Source organism: Spermophilus citellus (genome assembly GCF_964194105.1).
Source record: "Spermophilus citellus genome assembly, chromosome: 5".
Taxonomy (NCBI): domain Eukaryota; kingdom Metazoa; phylum Chordata; class Mammalia; order Rodentia; family Sciuridae; genus Spermophilus; species Spermophilus citellus.
In genome coordinates, this window is record NC_138186.1 from 44,009,784 (window position 1) to 44,028,894 (window position 19,111).

At 40.0% G+C, this 19,111-nt stretch overlaps 1 protein-coding gene across 6 annotated transcripts in view; it reads left to right on the top strand.

The window, feature by feature from the left end:
* LOC308648843 (class I histocompatibility antigen, Gogo-B*0103 alpha chain-like) overlaps nucleotides 1-19,111 on the top strand; it is a 32,972-nt gene that overhangs the window by 5,078 nt on the left and 8,783 nt on the right. For 4 of the 6 annotated variants that reach the window (XM_081293914.1, XM_081293915.1, XM_081293918.1 and 1 more), the window contains one exon: nucleotides 3,259-7,943. The exons of 1 other annotated variant lie outside the window; for it this stretch is intronic. The gene's annotated coding sequence lies outside the window, so the exon portion shown is untranslated. Of the gene's footprint in view, nucleotides 1-3,258; nucleotides 7,944-17,960; nucleotides 18,190-19,111 lie in introns of those variants that run through there. One more of the 6 variants, XM_081293916.1, reaches the window with a different exon arrangement.

Here is a 19,111-nt window from a genome sequence, read left to right on the forward strand (position 1 = left end):
ACTCCAACCCAAACTTGTGGATTTATAAAGCAGAATCTAATTTAGACATTTATTGCTTGAAATATAGGGCCTATGATTCTAGCATCTTGTTTAGTGAAGAAACAAATGTACTCATGTGTTGTGGAGTGCAGGGTGTGGGAAGTAGAGTGGGGGAAGAGAGGGTAGCCCTGACATCCAGCTGCCAGGAAAACACTGGGCTTCACACAGATATTAGAATAAGCAGACAATGACATTAAGACAGTGTTCATAAATTTATTCCAAATGTTCAAGCAGTTACATGAGACACATAAAAGATCACAATCAAAATTCCAAAGATAAAAGCATCTGAGATGTCAAATGTACAAAATGTGAGGTGAGATTCATGGTAGACTGTACTGAAGAATAAAAGATCAGTGACCTTGGAGACAAAGAAATAGAAACTTTCCAAAATTTGCATAAAGCAATTCTTACAATATATTGTCAGGTTTATGACATAATTTGATATGATGTTTAAAAATATCAGCACAGGGGCTGGGGATGTGGCTCAAGCGGTAGTGTGCTCGCCTGGCATGCGTGCGGCCCGGGTTCGATCCTCAGCACCACATACCAACAAAGATGTTGTGTCCGCCGAGAACTAAAAAATAAATATTAAAAATTCTCTCTCTCTCTCTCTCTCTCTCCTCTCTCACTCTCTCTTTAAAAAAAAATATCAGCACAACAAAGAAGAAATAGAGAATAACATCTTCATATCTCACTGAAATTAAGTATGAATTTTGAAGTAGTTTTTGATAGACAAATTGTATAGAGTAAGTCCAAGAGCAACCATGAAGAAAACTATAATGAAAAAGAATTAGAATTAACATATTATAGTAGGGCTGGGGATGTGGCTCAAGCGGTAGCGCGCTCGCCTGGCATGTGTGCGGCCCGGGTTCGATCCTCAGCACCACATACAAACAAAGATGCTGTGTCCGCCGAAAACTAAAAAATAAATATAAAAAAAAAAAAACTCTCTCTCTCTCTCTCTCTCTCTCTCTCTCTCTCAAAAAAATAAAAACATATTATAGTAGAAAATATCCACTTAATACATGCAGAATCAGTAAAGGAAGAGGGAGAAAAGACATGAGACAAAGTAAATTACAGACAAAGTTCATTAACATTAAATGGAAATGGAATAAATAAGCAAATCAAAAGACAGAGATTGTCACACTAGATAAATAAGATTAAACTATACATTGTCTACAGTAGACACACTTACGATTCACAGGTATACATAGATAAAAAAGATGGAAAGTAATGGCTATGGTGCCCTCTTGTAATCCCAGCAACTCTGGAAGCAGAAGCAGGAGTTTGAGGCCATCCTCAGCAACTTATTGAGACCCTGTCTCAAATTAAATTTAAAAAGGGCTTTTTGCTCAGTGGTAAATCACCCCTGGGGGTTCAATCCTGAGTAGTAAAGGGAAAAAAAAAAACAGTGAAAAAGAGATATATATATTAATAGCAACCATAAGAAATCTGGAGTGGCTACACTAATGATCAACAAAATAGACTTTAAACCACCATAAACTATCCCAATCAAATGGATATCCATAAACATTCCTCTCAAGAGCAAAATACACTTTTTTTTCTCAAATGCATATGGAACATTCTTCAGGATACACACCAAATGTCAGACCACAAGACAAATACTAATAAGTTTAAAGGAACAGAAAAAGTTTCAAGGGCTGGTATTGTAACTCAGTGGTAGAGCACTTGCCTAGCACATGTGAGGCACTGGGTTCAATCCTCAGCACCACATAAAAAAATAAATAAATAAAATAAAGTTATTTTTTTTAAATGTTTCAATTATGTCCTCTGACCAAAATGGAATAAAATTTTAGGAATCAATTACTAACTGAAGGAAATTTGAGAAACTCACACATTAATGGAAACAAAACATTACAGGATAATCACTGAATCAAAGAAAAATAAAATAAAATCAAAATTAGAAAACACTTTCAGATTAGTGAAAATGGAGAGACAACACACCAAAACTACAGAGATGCAAATGAAGGAGCACTTAGAGGGAAATATATAACTGTAATACCTATGTTAAAAAGAAATAAAGAGGGCTGGGGTTGTGGCTCAAGGGCAGAGTACTCACCTAGCACATACAAGGCCCTGGGTTCGATCCTCAGCACCACATAAAAATAAATAAACAAAAATAAAGGTATTGTGTCCAACTACTAAAAAATAAATATTTAAAAAAAAAGAAAAAAAATAAAGATCTCAAGTGAATAATCTAATTTTCCATTAAGAAGAAAAAAAAAGAATGCCATTGATGACCCGCACCTGCCATCCCAGCAGCTCGGGAGGCTGAGGCAGGAGGATTGCAAGTTCAAAGCCAGTCTCAGCAAAAAGTGAGGCACCAAGCAACTCAGTGAGACCCTGTCTCTAAATAAAATACAAAACAGGGCTGGGGATGTGACTTAGTGATCTGAGTGCTCCTGGGTTTAACTCCAAAAGAAGGAAAAAAAGAGCAAAGTAACCAAGCATGCTGGTGGTTAATTCAGCAAATTAGCAACTTGGAAAGCAGAGATAGGAGGAGGCCAAGTTCAAGGCCAGTATCAACAATCTAGCCAGACACTATCTCAAAATTAAAAAATGAAAAGGGCTGGGGGTATAGCTCCTGGGTTCAATTCAAAAGAAGAGAGAGATGCAAAAAAAGGAAGCAAGCAAACTAAATGAGGAGGGGTGTTGCCGTGAAAGTAAGTGAAATAGAGAATAAAGAAGTGATACAGAGCATCAATGAAACCCAATGATTCTTCAAAAAGATGAACCAAATGGGCAACTTATCAGAGGATTCACAAAAATATTACAAAATAAAAAATTTAAAACTCCAATACTAGCATCACAAAATAAAAAGTAGGCATATTATTTACTGTACAATAATAAAGTGTTTAAAATGCATTCATTCACCACATAAAGATGTTTTATGTACCATGGTAGATCCCTCAGATTATAATGAAACTGAAAAATTCCTATGGCCTACTGACAGGAAGCCCTTGTAATGTCATGCAACATTTTACTTTCAGGTTTGTGGTGATGCTGGTGTAAACATACCCATAGTATAAGAATATAGCACATGCAGTTATGTACAGTACATGCTACTTGATAATGATAATAAACAACTGTTACTTGTTTATGTACTTACTATAATTTTTAGCCTTACTTTAGGGTATACTCCTTAAGCTTATTAAAAAAAAAACTAACTATAAAAATACCCTCTGATTGGTCCTTCAGAAAAGATTCCAGAAGAAGGCACTATTATAGGACATGACAGCTTTATGCCCCTGCACATCTTCCAGTGGGACAAAATGTGGAGGCAGAAGACAACGATATTTATGATCCTCAGTGTTGACCCATGATAAATGTGTATGTTTGTATCTTAGGTGTTTTTGTGGGTGGTGGTGGGTTTTTTAGTTTGTTTGTTTTGTTTTGTTTTGTTACTGGGAATTGAACTAAGAGGCACTCAACCACTGAGCTACATCCCTAGCCCTATTTCGTATTTTATTTAGAGACGGTCTCACTCACTGAGTTGCTTAGTGCCTCACTGAGTTGCTTAGTGCCTCGCTAAGTTGCTGAGGCTAGCTTTGAACTCTCAATCCTCCTGTCTCAGCCTCCTGAGCCACTAGGATTACAGGCATGCACCACCATGGCAGGCTATGTCTTAGTTTTAACAACAACAACAAAACTTAATAAGTAGGCTGGGGATATAGCTCAGTTGGTAGAGTGCTTGCCTCCCATGCACAAGGCCCTGGGTTCAATCCCTAGCACTAATAAATAAATACATAAACAAACAAACAAGCTTAATAAGTAAAAAAAATTATTAAAAATAGAAAAAAAATATTTTTGTATAGTTACAACACAATGTGTGTTTTAAGATAAACAAGCTTTTATTTCAAGAGGAAAATTTTTTTTAAATTAGAAAGTTTATAGAGAAAAAAGTATGCTAATGTTAATTTATAATTGAAGAAAATAATGTAAATGAATTTATTGTACCATAAGCATAGAGTATTCATGAAGTCTGCAGTGATGTACATAAGGTCCTAGGGCTCCACATTCACTCATTGCTCACTCATTGACTCACCCAGAACAATTTCCAATTTTGTAAGTTCCATTCATCATAAGTGCCCTATACAGGAATACCGGTTTTTTACTTTATTTAGATACATTTAGATATACAAATGATTACATTGTGTTACAATTCCCTACAATATTAAGTATAGTCACATGTTGCAAAGGTTTGTAGCCTAGGAGTAGAAGGCTATGCCATCCGGCCAGGTATGTGGTAAGCCATACTACCTAGTCCTGCATAAGTACACTCTGTATTCACAGCATGATGAAAATGCCTAAAAATACCTGTCTCAAAAGGGAGAAATGACTATAAATATATTACAGAAAATAGATGAAGCATAATTTAGAAGATATAAAAAGGAAATGGGAATAGTCACAATTATATTTGGTGATCAATACTTCTCTCTCATTAACAGAACAAGTAAAAATTAATAGTAAATAAATATATAGAATATTGAAACCCCACTGTAGGCTGATTGGACTTGACATTTTTTAAGTAACCACATACAAGATTAGCACAGACATTCTCTTAAATGTATATGGAGCATTCTCCAAAACCAACCATTTCCTGACTTTAAGACAAGTCTCAGTAAATTTAAAGAAACTGAATTTATAGAGTATATTCTCTAAACACAGTTAAGAATCTATAACATTAAGATAGCTGGAAAATCCTCAAATATTTGGAAATCAATCAGTGTACTTCTAAAACACCCATGAGTTAAAGAAGAAATCACAACAGAAATCAGAATTTTTAACTTAAAACGTAATCCAAGAGGCTAGGGTTGCAGCTCAGTGGTAGAGCACTTACCTAGCACGTGTGAGGCACTGGGTTTGATCCTGAGCATCACATAAAAGTAAATAAATAAATAAGGGCTGGGGATGTGGCTCAAGCGGTAGCACGCTCCCCTGGCATGTGTGCGCCCGGGTTCGATGCTCAGCACCACGTAAAAATAAAGATGTTGTGTCCGCCGATAACTAAAAAATAAATATTGAAAAATTATCTCTCTCAAAAAAAATTAAAAATAAATAAATAAAAGTATTGTGTCCAACTATAACTAAAAAATATCTTTTAAAATGTAATCTAGGGCTGGGGATGTGGCTCAAGCGGTAGCGCGCTCTCCTGGCATGCGTGCGGCCGGCATTCAATCCTCAGCACCACATACAAACAAAGATGTTGTGTCCACCGAAAACTAAAAAATAAATATTAAAAAAAATCATTCTCTCTCTCTCTCTCTCTCTCTCTCTCTCTTTAAAAAAAAAATGTAACCAAATGTGAGAGATGCAACTGAAGCAGTCTTTTGAGGGAAATTTATACAAATAATAATAAAACTACAATACACAAGTTATGCCAAGAAGTCAATTTGATAATGACACAAAATGAATAAATACTTTTAAAGGCACAACTGGACAAATTGAATCAAGACAAAATAAGAAATGTGAACCCATACATGTAAATTAAACAAATTAAATTCATAATTTCAAATATTCCAGGGGGCCAGGCACAATGGTGCACACTTGTAATCCCAGCTACTTGGGAGGCTAAGCCAGGAGGATTGTAAGTTCAAGGCCAGCCTCAGCAACTTAGCATGGCCCTAAGTAACTTGGAGAAACCCTGTCTTCAAATAAAAAAAAGAACTGGGGATGTCGCTCAGTGGTTAAGTGGCCCTAGGTTCAATTTCCAGTACCAAATACATATAATATATATGTATATATTTATTTATATGTATATACATAAGGATATCTATAGTGTGTGTGCGTGACACATGCATCCATACCAGGGGCTAGGGACATAGCCCTGAGGTAGAATGCTTGCCTAGCATGTGAAAAGCCCTGAGTTTAGTCTCCAGCACACACACACATACATAAACAAACAACAAACAAACAAACAAAAAACATAATGTAAAAATATTCCACAAAGAAAATTCCAGGCTCAGATGGCTCACTGGTAAATTCAATAACTGCTCTAAGAATAAACACCAATCTCACACAAACTCCTCAAAAAAATAGAGGAGGAAAAAATAGTTCCCAAATAATTTGATGAGGTTAATATCACCCTGATACAAGACCAGACAAATAGATCAAAAGGAAACTTCATCTGTGTCACGAGGGGGCAAAATTGTGACGTATGCAGTCGAGGGGAGAAATAAAGAATGTCCACATGCTTCTGCTCCTTCCATTGCTTTATTCACTCAAATTACTCAATACAATTTCACTCTATAGGTTCTTAATCAAGAAAATGGCAATCCTTAATGCTAGGCACTGCAATAGACATAATGAATTCACAGCAAACAATTCTAGATTAATTCTAAGCACTGCAAAGCACACTTAATCATGATAGGCTAATGACACACATTTCCTCTGCATGCTAAGTTCAAAAGTCTTAAGCCTTAGGCTTTAAGTCCAGCAGATGCACACTCACTCAGACCGCGGTGACCAGATCCTGAACCAAGGCAGGCTTTTCCGGGCGGGGAGTGGATGACCAGTTGAGGAGGTGGTCGTAGGGAGGAGTTGCAACTCTCACCAAGGTCCAGACAAGGCCACAGAGTTTGAGAGCTGTGAGGATCACGCAGAGGCTCAGGAACAAGTGATGGATGACAGGTCCTCATCAGGCTCTCCAGCTGAAGTGCATCCTTGTTTTGGCTGGCTGAATCTCTGTTCATTTGTTCTATCATTTATACTAAATTTGGGGGCTTTTGACCCCTCTTTCAATCCTTATCAGCTACCACCAGATTTCTCAGTGACATCATTTACCTTGGGGTCAGAAACATCTGGTCTGGTGGTCTCCACCCTGATCTTCTAGCCATTCCATCTTATCATCAGGTGAGCACAGCCTGCCAGAGGCTTCACTCTCTTTATCAGGGTGAGGGGAAGTAACTTGTTTGAGGCCATACTGGAGGGATCTGTGGGTGTTGCCTGGTGAGACTGCAGGTCAAACTGGAGTTTTTAAAATGGAGTTGTTTAGGCTCAGTCCTCAGACCATCCTAAAAGTCTGCCAATCTCTGGTACGAGTACAGATCCTCCAGTCAATACTCTATTCTACCAACGAATAAAAAGCTAAACAAACTGGAATCAACAACTCTTCCTAGACAAGAAAGGTCACAGGGGAAATGGTTATCCCCAGAATTAGAGAAACAGACAGGTAGACAGAATCACAACTTACCAGCACAGAAAACAGAAGGAATCAGTGGCAGGTATGGCTACAAAAACCTGAAACGTAATTGACAAATAGGCAGAGGCTCCATTTAGAGAAATATGAGACATAAAGGCTACAAGGGAGGACTGGAGATGTAGCTCAGTGGTAGAGCATTTCTCTAAGGTTCATGAGGACCCAGATTCAATCCCCAGCACAGAAAAAATAAATAAAAACAAAAACTCAAGGGAGATCCCTGAACCACTGGCTTTGATAACCCTAGTAACCAGCGTTAGCAGATGCGGGAAGATGAAAAGTAATGGGATGGAGCTAGGGGATGGAACACCACACCATTTTGAACAGCTGAAGAGATTGAACCAGGTCATCTTTCCAGTTAGCTACAATGACAAGTTCTATAAGGATGAGCTGGAGGTCGAGGAACTAGCAAAACTTGCCTGTTTCAATGATATTGCTGTAGGTGCAGTATGCTGCAGGGTGGATCATTCTCAGAATCAGAAGGGACTTAACATCATAACACTAGAATGTCTTGCACCTTACTAAAGACTGGGAATAGGAACTAAAATATTAAACCATGTCTTAAACATCTGTGGAAAAGAGGCATTTTTGACAACATCTATCTGCACATCCAGATGAGCAATGAGTCAGAAATTGACTTCCAGGGGGAAGTTTGGCTTTGAGATTATTGAGACAGAAGAAATTCTATAAGAGGGGCTGGGGATGTGGCTCAAGAGGTAGCGCGCTCACCTGGCATGTGTGCGGCCCGGGTTCGATCCTCAGCACCACATACAAACAAAGATGTTGTGTCCGCCAATAACCAAAAAATAAAATATTAAAATTCTCTCTCTCTCTCTCTCTCTCTCTCTCTCTCTCTCTTTAAAAAAAGAAAGAAAGAAAGAAATTCTATAAGAGGATAGAACATGCAGATGCTCGTGTGCTTCAGAAAAACTTCAAACCTTCTGGTCAGAATGCAGATGCACAAAAAACTTAACAAATTACAAATGAACTTTTTTGCTGCCAAATAAAAGAGATCCATTGATGCCCTGCCCACACCCCCCTTCCTAAGCTTTCCTTTCTCCTTGTTCTTGTTTTTCCTTTCTTTTCTTTCCAACAGAAGTTTTAATACTTTCAGAGACTTTTAGGACTGAGGATATAGATCAGTTGGTAGAGTGCTTGCCCTGCATGCATAAGTTCCTGGGTTCAATCCCTAGCACCACAAAAGAAAAAAGGAAATAAATGTGTTGTGATTTTTTTCCTCCTATTCTTTTCCTTTGGTAAGCTTAATAATCTAAACTTAAAAATGGAGTTAATGTTCTTTTAAGTCAGTACCCCTAAATCAATGTATAACAGGTGTTTTCTCTGAGAATATTTAAAAATATCTAAAAGAAAATTTAGATGGACTTATAGCACAATATAAGCATTTAATGTCAACTAATGCAGTATGGCCACTGAACATTTCAGTGTATAGGAAAGAATATCTAGATAGTATATTCGAGAATAACATGACTGTTATTGCTTATCTATTGCAGAACATCCCAAATTTTCTTATACTCTGTGCCTACAATACTAAGTGAGGATTTGGGATAAAAGAAATTGTTGGGTTTTTTAATTGATTTTATTTTTTTAAATACATGACAGCAGAATGTATTACAATTCTTATTACACATATAGAGCACAATTTTTCATATCTCTGTTTGTATATAAAGTAGAGTGACACCCAATTTGAAGGAGGAATTATTACAACAAATTGCTTCTAGGAAAGGTAGAAGCATAAAGTGTTAATTATGCAAATTTCATCATGACTTCTACTAATAAGAATGGTTTTTGTCTGATCATTCTCCAGCATGTAGGGAGTAGCTTAATAGGATAAGAGACATCTAAAATACTCCTGTTTTCAAAATCAAGCTTAAAATGGATCATGGACCTAGGTATTAGACCAGAAACCATGCACATACCAGAAGAAAAGGTAGTCATGACCCTCTAGCATTCCAGCTCATGAACTGACTTCCTGAATAAGACTCCTAAAGCCCAAGAAGTAAAATCAAGAATCAGAGGCCGGGTTGTAGCTTAGCAGTAGAGTGCTTGATCCTCAGCACCACATAAAAATAAATAAATAAAATAAAGATATTGTGTCCAACTACAACTAAAAAAAAAAAGTCAATAAATGGGATGGCATGAAACTAAAAACCATCTTCACAGCAAAGAAAAAAAATCAACAGCATGAAGAAAGAGCCTATTGAATGGGAGAACATCATTGTCACCTGCATCTCGGATAAGCATTAATTTCCAGGATATATAAAGAAGTCAAACAACATTAAAAAAAACAATTCAATAAACAAATGGGCAAAGGAACTGAACAGACACTTCACAGAAGAAATATGAATGGTCAAAAAATATATGAAAAAATGTTCAACTTCTCTAGCAATTAGAGAAATGCAAATTAAAATTACACTGAGAATCTACCTTACTCCAGTCAGAATGGCAACTATAAGGAATTCAAGTAATGATAAATGTTGGCGAGGATGTGGGGGGAAAGGTACACTCATGCATTGCTGGTGGGACTACAAGTTGATGCAACCACTCTGGAATTTTCTGAGATTCCTCAGAAAACTTGGAATGGAACCACCATTCCAAGGAGTTATCCCACTCCTGTATATACCCAAAGGATTTAAAATCAGCATACTACAGTGATACAGCCACATCAATGTTTATAGCACCACTCACAATAACTAAGCTATTTATAGCTCAACTCACAATAGCTAAGCTATGAAACAAACCTAGGTGGCCTTCAATAGATGAATGGATAATGTATAAATACACAATATAGTATTACTCAGCCATAAGAATAATGATCTTATGACATTAGACGGCAAGTGGATGGAACTGGAGACTCTTATGCTAAGTGAAGTAAGCCAGTCCCAAAAAAACCAAAGGTCAAATGTTTTCTCTGATATGTGGAAGCTAACCCACAATAAGGAGGCTGGTGAGGGGAAGGGAAGAACAGACAAAAAAAAAAAATGGTGGAGCCCTAAACCAATAAGACAGGTGCTTTATAAGAGTAGGGGAAAAAAAGAGATCTTCCTCTCCTCTCTCCCTCCCCTTTATCCTCTCTCTTTCCCCCTCCCCTTCCATTGACACAAGACCAGACAAAAACATAGTGAGAAGGTGGCCATCTACTGTTGAGGAAGAAAGCCCTGGCCAGAAAGCAAACCAGCCAGAACCTTGATCTTGGACTTTCCTTCTCCAGAACTCTGAAAAAATATATATATATATATTTTTTTTTGTTTGTTTGTTTGTTTGAGCTACCCAGTCTGTGGTCTTTTGTTATAGCAGTCTAGCAAACTAAGATGGATTTTGAAACCAGTGTGGAATATTATTTTACCACATGCCAAAAATTGTACATGAGACTTTGGAACTGGGTTGAGGCTGGAAGAATTTTCAGTACATGATTGGCTCGAAGGTGTTGTTGGTAGTAATATAGATGTTTAAGACAGTTCTGGTGAAGGTCCAAAAAGACAAGAGGAAAGCTATAGGCAAAGCCTCTATCATCATATGTAATCATGAGCAAAAGATCAATTTAAAAACGGACATCACAGACCATTGTGATAAGGTCTCAGATGAACATGTGGAATATTTTATTGTAACTGGAGGAGAAGGGATCCTTACAATAAATTCTGCAAGCCAAGAAAAAAGAGTATTACGGAGAAGCAAATCATCCTGCACCCTTGATCTAGGGCCATGAACTTCCAGAAGTGTGATAAAAAAAATAAATAAATAATTTTTTTTTTAAAAAAGAATTTTTGTTATCTAAACCATTCGTTCTACTGAGTTTTGTTATGGCAACCTGGAGAAGTCAATCGGTTTCGCCACGGCTCCAGGTTACAAAGTCTCTAATGAGGCCATGAAGCCCGGAACCTTCTTCCTGCTGCCCTCAGGGATGCTGGTTCTGACCAGGACCTGGAGAGTAGAGTGCGGAGTCAGGAGGGAAATGATCTCTTCTCAGGAGGAATGAAGGGACCACTCTGCAGAGTAGGACAGTGTCTCAGCCACCTCTGGCCCAGTCCTCTCCTCTACCTCGTCAACTCCTTGTTCTGAGCCCAGCCCCGCCTCCTCTTCTCCAGTCTCAGAGTCTGGCCCTTCTGATCTCATTGCCCCTTTCGGTCTCACGAGCGCCCCTGCCATCAGGACCATCAGGAGGACCGAGGACCATGGTGACAGGTCTCAGCCCCTCCCCGCCCCCAAGCTCCCGCCTGCTGAGGTATTTCTGCACTGCCATGACCCCACTGGTCGCAGGGAGCCCGGTTTCGGGGCTTTCAGCTACTTGGATGACCCACAATAACTCACTAGTCCCAGAGAGGTGCCCGTGGACCGAGCGGAAGGGCCAGAATATTGGGACCGGCAGACCCAATGCACAAATTTTATGAGTGAATTTGCGGGCCTTTCTGGGCTATTACGATCGGAATGAGGCCGGTGAGTGGTCCTGGACCCACCTGCCCCCATCCTCCGTTAAGTGGCCTGGAACTCCCCAAGTCTGTTAGATTTGTTCGGATTTCCCATCGGTTTGGCGCGAAAGGCCCTAACCAGTCATCGCCCATCTTTCTACCAGGGGGCGGGGCTAAGTGTGAGGGACCCCCCCCCCCCCCCCCCCCGACCAGTGCAGCTGATTGCTAGATCCTGGCTAGGGTTCCACACCATCGGGTCTATGCTTGGCTGCTACACCCCAGCGGTACTTACAAGGCCGCCTACAATGGCACAGATTATATCTCCCTGAACAAGGACCTGCACTCCTGGACTGCAGCAAACAATGTGGCTCTGATCACCCAGCACAAAGATAAAGGGCCTATCTAGAAGTTACAGGCATGGAGGGGCTCTACCTGAACGACAGGAAGGAGATGCTATGTGTACAGGTACTAGGGGCAGCAGGTCACCTTCTGGATCTCTTTGCTGACCTCTCACAAGGAGTGGAAAATGGAACCTATGCTACTATACCGCCCACCCTCTGGTTCACACTAGATGAGTTCGCCTGAGATTCCGAATGCTGTATCAGAGAGCTACTCTGAGGGCCCAACTTTCTCTGAAAATTAACGGAGGCAGTCTCCCTTTTTAGGGTTGGAGGGGAAGACAATCCCTGAGATAACTGATCAGCAGTTCCCTTTAATTCTGGCAGCAAACGGGATCATGGGGTGGAGGCAATCCCAAATGCATTTGTTTTGTACCAGGGATTGAACTCAGGGGCATTCAACCACTGAGCCACATCCCCAGCCCTATTTTGTATTTTATTTAGAGACAAGGTCTCCACTGAGTTGCATGGCGCCTCATAGTTGCTAAGGCTGGCTTTGAACTGGCAATCCTTCTGCCTCAGCCTCCCAAACCACTGGGATTACAGGTGTGTACCACCACACCCACTAACGCTGAATGTTTTTGGAACTCTGACTCCAGCTTTTCTGAGTCACTCCACCTTTATCCAAGTCACCAAAAGTCCCTCTCAAAGACCTGAAGCCTCTTTCCCTGGGTTGTCCCAACTGAAATGTTGAACTTTCCATGGAATAAAACATCTAAAAACCTTAAGTACAAACTGGTGACTGTTTAGTACTCCTTCTCCCACCCCAGAGTGGTCAGGCAAGTGCTGCTTCAGTAATCAATGGGAAGAAATGAAGTGTCTGAATTTCTGGATTCTTCTCAGACCTCCCCTCAAAAGCACATATGACCCATCACTCAATTTCTGACCATGATGTCACCCTGAGATGCTGGGCTCTGACCTTCTACCCTGAGGAAATCACCTGGCTGAATAGGGAGAAGCAAACCAAGGACATGAAGATTGCAGATTGGCCTGCAGGAGGTAGAAGTGGGTAGCTGTGGTGATGCCTTCTGGAGAGGAGCAGAGATACACCTGCCATGTGCAGCATGAGGGACTGCCCTAACCCCCCATCCTGAGATGGAATTAGGAAGGGAACAGAATCTGTTGTCAGTGAAAGCACGATCCATTCAGGGTCCTTCACCTTCCTTCCCTTCCATTCTCTTCCCAAAGCCACCCCCTCAGTCCACCATCTCTATCTTGGGAATTTTGTTGGCCTGGTTCGCCTAGGACCTGTGGTCACTGGAGCTGTGATCCCTGTTTTGATGTGGCGGAAGTTAACAGGTCAGGATGGGGTACAAGTAGTTGTCTAAATTTTTTTGTCCCACTGGGGGATTCTAATCCCCAGATGGAAGTTTACCCTGCCTCATTAATGGGAAGAACTATCCACACACACATGCTTACCAGGCTTGGCGTTCTGTTTGCAGAACACTCTTTGTAAATTACATGTGAAAAATCAAGGACCAATTTATCACCGTGGTGACTGCAGCCAAGGGAACCTGATGCCCAGCAGTTGCAGATCAGAGGTGAAGGGCCTATTAAGACAGACTTCCAAGAGTGCAGTTGGTCCTCCTTCTTTCGTGTTTCTTGATCTTACCCTGCATCTGCAGACACAGTTCTACAAACTTCCCTGGGCCCAGAATTAGAGGGTTCCTCTGTGGCCTCATGGCCCTGCCTCTTCCTGGCCTCTCCCAGGATGTCTTCTCACAGGTGGAAGGAAAGGAAGCTACACACAACTGCCTTTAATTATGCATGTGAGTGATCCCTGAGACCCTGTGACAGTATAGACAGGAAAATCCATGGAGGAGCTTGCCCACCCCATAATTCCTCCTTGAGTCATGTGTCCTGTGGGCTGTGTGTCAGTCATGTGTCACTGTCTCTGGAAGGGACAATGCTTAGGACTCTGATATATCTCTTAAAGTTTCTAATAGTGAAACACCAGAGGGCCTGAAATTGAAGAGAGGGTAGGCCAGAGGAAACAGTACTATGTATGGAACTCTGGATTTGAACATATTATGTATGGTGGGCAGTTCAGAATGTCATCAAGTACAGTGACTGATCTGAATTTGTTCATTATTTTCTTATACAGTATGAGACAGCTGCCTTGTGTGGGACTTAGGGATCCAAGATTGGTTCAACACATATATACCAATGTGACTTCAAGAGCTCCTGACTTCTTCTTCTGCAACTGGCATGTGCATATGTCTATGGGGTCTTTGTTCTTATCAGCAAAATGTGAGAAAATAAGAAGACCCAAACCCCTTCCCCACACTGACTTGTGTTGTCTTTCCTGACCAACTTTTCTATTTCAGCAGAGAGAAGGCAAGATGTCCCATCCTGTCTTAATGTTTTGTAGCACTTAACTGCAATTTCTTACTTCCCTTCTGAAAATAAGAATCTGGACATAAAATTTGTCTTCAAAAACTTGGGGAAGGGAATAAAACCTGAAAACCTTCCAGAATCCACATTTATTGTACTAAGTCTATTGCAGATAGATTAAAAAAGCTGTGAGGAGCCCAGTATGGATGGGGCTGGTACCCAGTTGGTGCTCAGCCCACTGTGGGTTTGGGTGTATTCACTTTTCAGCTGAGTCATCTTCACTTCTCGGTTGCCCTTGTCCATTCAGTAGAACTTGGTCACACAAGGATCTGATCACAGGTACAGCCCAGGTATTGTCCTATATCTAAGACAACAGGTAGTGAGGGTTTTGTGTGGCCAGGTCAACTTAGGCTCAGATCTGAGTCTCTTAGCCCCAAACTTTTTTATGCGCTTGTTTCTTAGTTTCTATAGATTATTCTTATTCTTGTGTACAAGTCCTGGCCTCATTTCGCCTGGGTGCCCCCAGCCTTGACAGTACGAGGTGTTTTGTCTGTCACTACACACAGAAGTCTCTACAGTCTTAGGAAACCCAATTTTTGGGCCTGTCCAGCTCTTCGCCTTCTTTCCAAGGCTGTTTTCCCCAATCTTTTTTAAAGAACCAGATTCTGGAACTACCAGAGATAGTTCCTTGTTAGATTCCTCTTGTAATTCTTCTGCTCTATTCTCCCATCCCTCTCCCTGCCCTTTGCTCTAATAATCCTAATGCTGGGCTGGGGATGTGGCTCAAGCGGTAGCACGCTTGCCTGGCATGCATGCGGCCCGGGTTCGATCCTCAGCACTACATACAAACAAAGATGTTGTGTCCGCCGAAAACTAGAAAATAAATATTTAAAAATTCTCTCTTTAAAAAAAAAAAAAAAAGTCCTAATGCTGGCTTAAATACCAATACATGGATTTATACAGCAGAATCTAATTTTGATTTTTGATTGGAAAACAAGACCCATTAAGTCAAGGATTATCTTTTCTTAGAGAAATGTCACTGAGAACATAATTATGAGAGAATGTTGTACTGCAGCTGTCATAGGATAACACTGGGTCTGAGGGGCAATTAATAAAGTTACTAGAAAATGGAGGTACTGTACACTGATCACTCGTTTCACCAATACAGGCATGTCTCACTTTATTGTGCTTTGCTCTGCCCTCTGCAAATATTATTTACAAACTGAAGGCTTGCCATAACCCTGTGAATAACAAGTCTACTGGGGACATTTTTTTAACAGTATGTGCTCATTTCATGTCTGTCACATTTTGGTAATTTGGCAATATTTCAACCTTTTTTATCCTATCTCTTCTTACAGTGACCTTCGATCAGTGATCACTGCTGTTATTATTTTGTTTGGGGGTACCACAAACCACCACCACAAGATGGCAAACTTAATACATGTTTGTGTTCTGGCTGCTCCACTGGCTCATCATTCCCCCTGTCTTCCTCTCTCGGGGCCTTCCTATTCCCTGGGATATAACAATATTGAAATTAAGCAAATTAATAATCCCTACAATACTTTCTAAGTGTTCAAGTGAAAGGAAGAGTTGCTAGGCCTCTCACTTTAAATCAAAAGCTAGAAATCATAAAAACTTAATGAGGAACACACATGGAACAATGAGTGAAGCCAAAATCTGTGTTTTAGCTATGTTGTGAGTAAAAAAGAAAAGTTCTTGAAGGAAATTAAAAGTGCTACTCCACTGAACACAAATGGTAAGAGAAGTGAAACAGCCTTACTGCTGAGATGGAGAAAGTTTTCATGGTCCAGACAGAAGATCAAAATTAGCCAATACATTCCCTTAAGCCAAAGCCTAATGCAGAGCAAGGCCCTAATTCTCTTCAATTCTGAGTCTGAAGCAGGGCATGGTGGCCTATGCCTGTAATCCCAGTGGTTCTGGAGACTGAAACAGGAAGATCTCAAGTTTAAAGACAGCCTCAGCAACTCAGTGAGGCCCTAAGCAACTTAGAGACCCTGTCTTAAAAAATAAAATGGGCTGGTGATGTGACTCAGAAGTTAAACACAACATGGGTTCAATCCCTGCTTTCCAAAAAAAAAAAAAAATCTGATGGCTGAGAGAGAGCTGCAGAAATTTGAAGTTATCCAGAAGATCTAAGAGGATTAATGAAGGCAGCTACATTACAACAGATTTTCAGTGTAGACAAAACAGCCCTGAAAGATGCCATCTAGAACTTTTGATAGCTACCGAAGTCAATTCTAGCTTCAAAGAATAGGACAACTCTCTTGTTAAGGGCTAAAGCAGCCGGGGACTTTGAAGGCAATGTTTATTTGCCATTCTGGATATTCTAGGGCCCTTAAGAATTACACTAGTCTATTTTGCCCGTACTTTATAAATGGAAATAAGCCTGTTTACAACATGGTTTACTTAATATTTTGAGCTCACTGTTCAGACTTATTTGCTTAGGAAAGATTCCTTTCAAAATATTACTGCTCATTAGCAATGTACCTGGTCACCTTAGAACTCTGGTGGGAATGTACAAAGAGACTTGTTTTCAGGCCTACTAGCTCAATATCCATTCTGTAGCCCATGGATCAAGGAGTCATTTTGACTTTCAGTCTTATTATTTATTAAGTACATTTAATAAGGATATAGCTGCCAAAGACAGCAATTCCTCTGATGTATCTGAAAATTGAAAATTTTTCTGGGAAGGATTCGCCATAGCAGATGTCATTAAGAACAATGGTGAGTTATAGGGGAAGGCAGCAACAGGAGTTTGGAAGGGGTTTGGAAGAAGCTGATTCTGACCCTGCTGGAAGATTTTGTGGGGTTAAAGACCTAAATGGAGGAAGTAACTGCAGATGTGGTAGAAATGGCAAGAATTAGAATTAGAAGCAGGGCCTGGAGATATTACTGAACTACTGAAATTTCATGATAAAATCTGAATAGATTAGGAGTTCCTTCTTCCCACCACACTCCTCCCCCAATACTGGAGAATGAACCCAGGGGTGCTCTGCCACTGAGCTACATCCCCAGCCCATTTTATTTCTTATTTTGAGACAGGGTCCCACTAAGTTGCTGAAGCTGACCTCAAACTTGCAATTCTTCTGCCTCAGTCTCCCCACTCACTGGAATTATAGACATGTGCCACTGTGCCCAGATTATTTTTTATTTTGAGACTATCACTAAGTTGTTGAGGCTTCTGTCCCAGTCCACTGTGTAGCTGGATTATAGGTGTGCACCACCACACTCAACTAGTTCTTTCTTTCTCATGAATAAGCAAAGAATGATTGCTAGATCTAGTCCCAGTGAAGATATTGTGAATATTGTTGAAATGTCACAAAGAATTTAGAATACTGCAAAAACTGAGTTGATAAAGCAATGGCAAGGTTTGAGAGAACAGACTTCAATTTTGAAAGAAGTTCTACTATGGGTAAATGCCATCAAACGGCATCACATGCTACAGGAAAATGTTTTATAAAAGAATCAACTGATACAGAAAACTTCATTTATTTATTTATTTATTTTTTAATATTTATTTTTTAGTTTTTCGGCGAACACAACATCTTTGTTTGTATGTGGTGCTGAGGATCGAACCTGGGGCCGTACGCATGCCAGGCGAGTGCGCTACCGCTTGAGCCACATCCCCAGACCACATTGATTTTTAATGGCCCAAGACATCCCAATCTTTAGCAACCACCAACCCAGACAGCAGCCATCAATATCAAGGCAAGACCCTCCACCAGGAAAAGATGACAACTCAACAAGGGCTCAGGTGATTGTTAGCCATTTTTAGTGTTGAAGTATTTTAAAAGTACATACCTTGGAGCAGATTATGCTAAGCGAAGCTAGCCAAGCCCTAAAAAACAAATGCCAAATGTCTGCTTTGATATAAAGAGAGCAACTAAGAACAGAACAGGAAGGAAGAGCATGAGGAAAAGACTACAGTAAACAAAGATGAATTGGGGGAGAGAAAGGGAGAGAGAAGGGAAAGCATATGGAAATGGTAGGAGACCTTCAATGATACATAAAATTATAAGAGGTTATGAGGGGCAAGGGTGAGGGAAAAAAAGGGAGAGAATTGAATAACAGCAGAGGAGGTAGAGAGGGAAGATGGGAGGGGAGGGGAGGGGGGATAGTAGGGGATAGGAAAGGTAGCAGAATACAACAGTCACTAATATGGCATTATGTAAAAATGTGACTATGTAACAGATGTGATTCTGCAATTTGTATTTGGGGTGAAAATGGGAGTTCAAAACCCAATTTGAGTCAAATGTATGAAAGATGATATATCATGAGCTATGTAATGTTTTAAATAATCAATAAAAAAAAATTTAAAGTAAAGTTCTTAAAGTGTAAATGATGGTGCCTAGGGATATACATTTGGGTGATAAACTCCAAGGAAACAGGGATATGATACTTAAGTCAAGATAATGTTGACTGTTGGAGGGAGATTGAGGGTGACAGAACAGGAACAGAGGGACTTTGGGATGACTCGAAATATCTAATTTATCCTGGGTGATGGTTACAAGAGTGTTTACCTTATAAAAATGTATTGAACTGCACATTTGGTTTGTGTTTTCTTTTAAAATAAAAAGAAAAATGCATAAAAAAAGTACATACCTTGTTTTTTCAAATATAATGGTATTGCACACTTACTAGATCATAATGTAAACACAACTTTTAAATGTACTAAG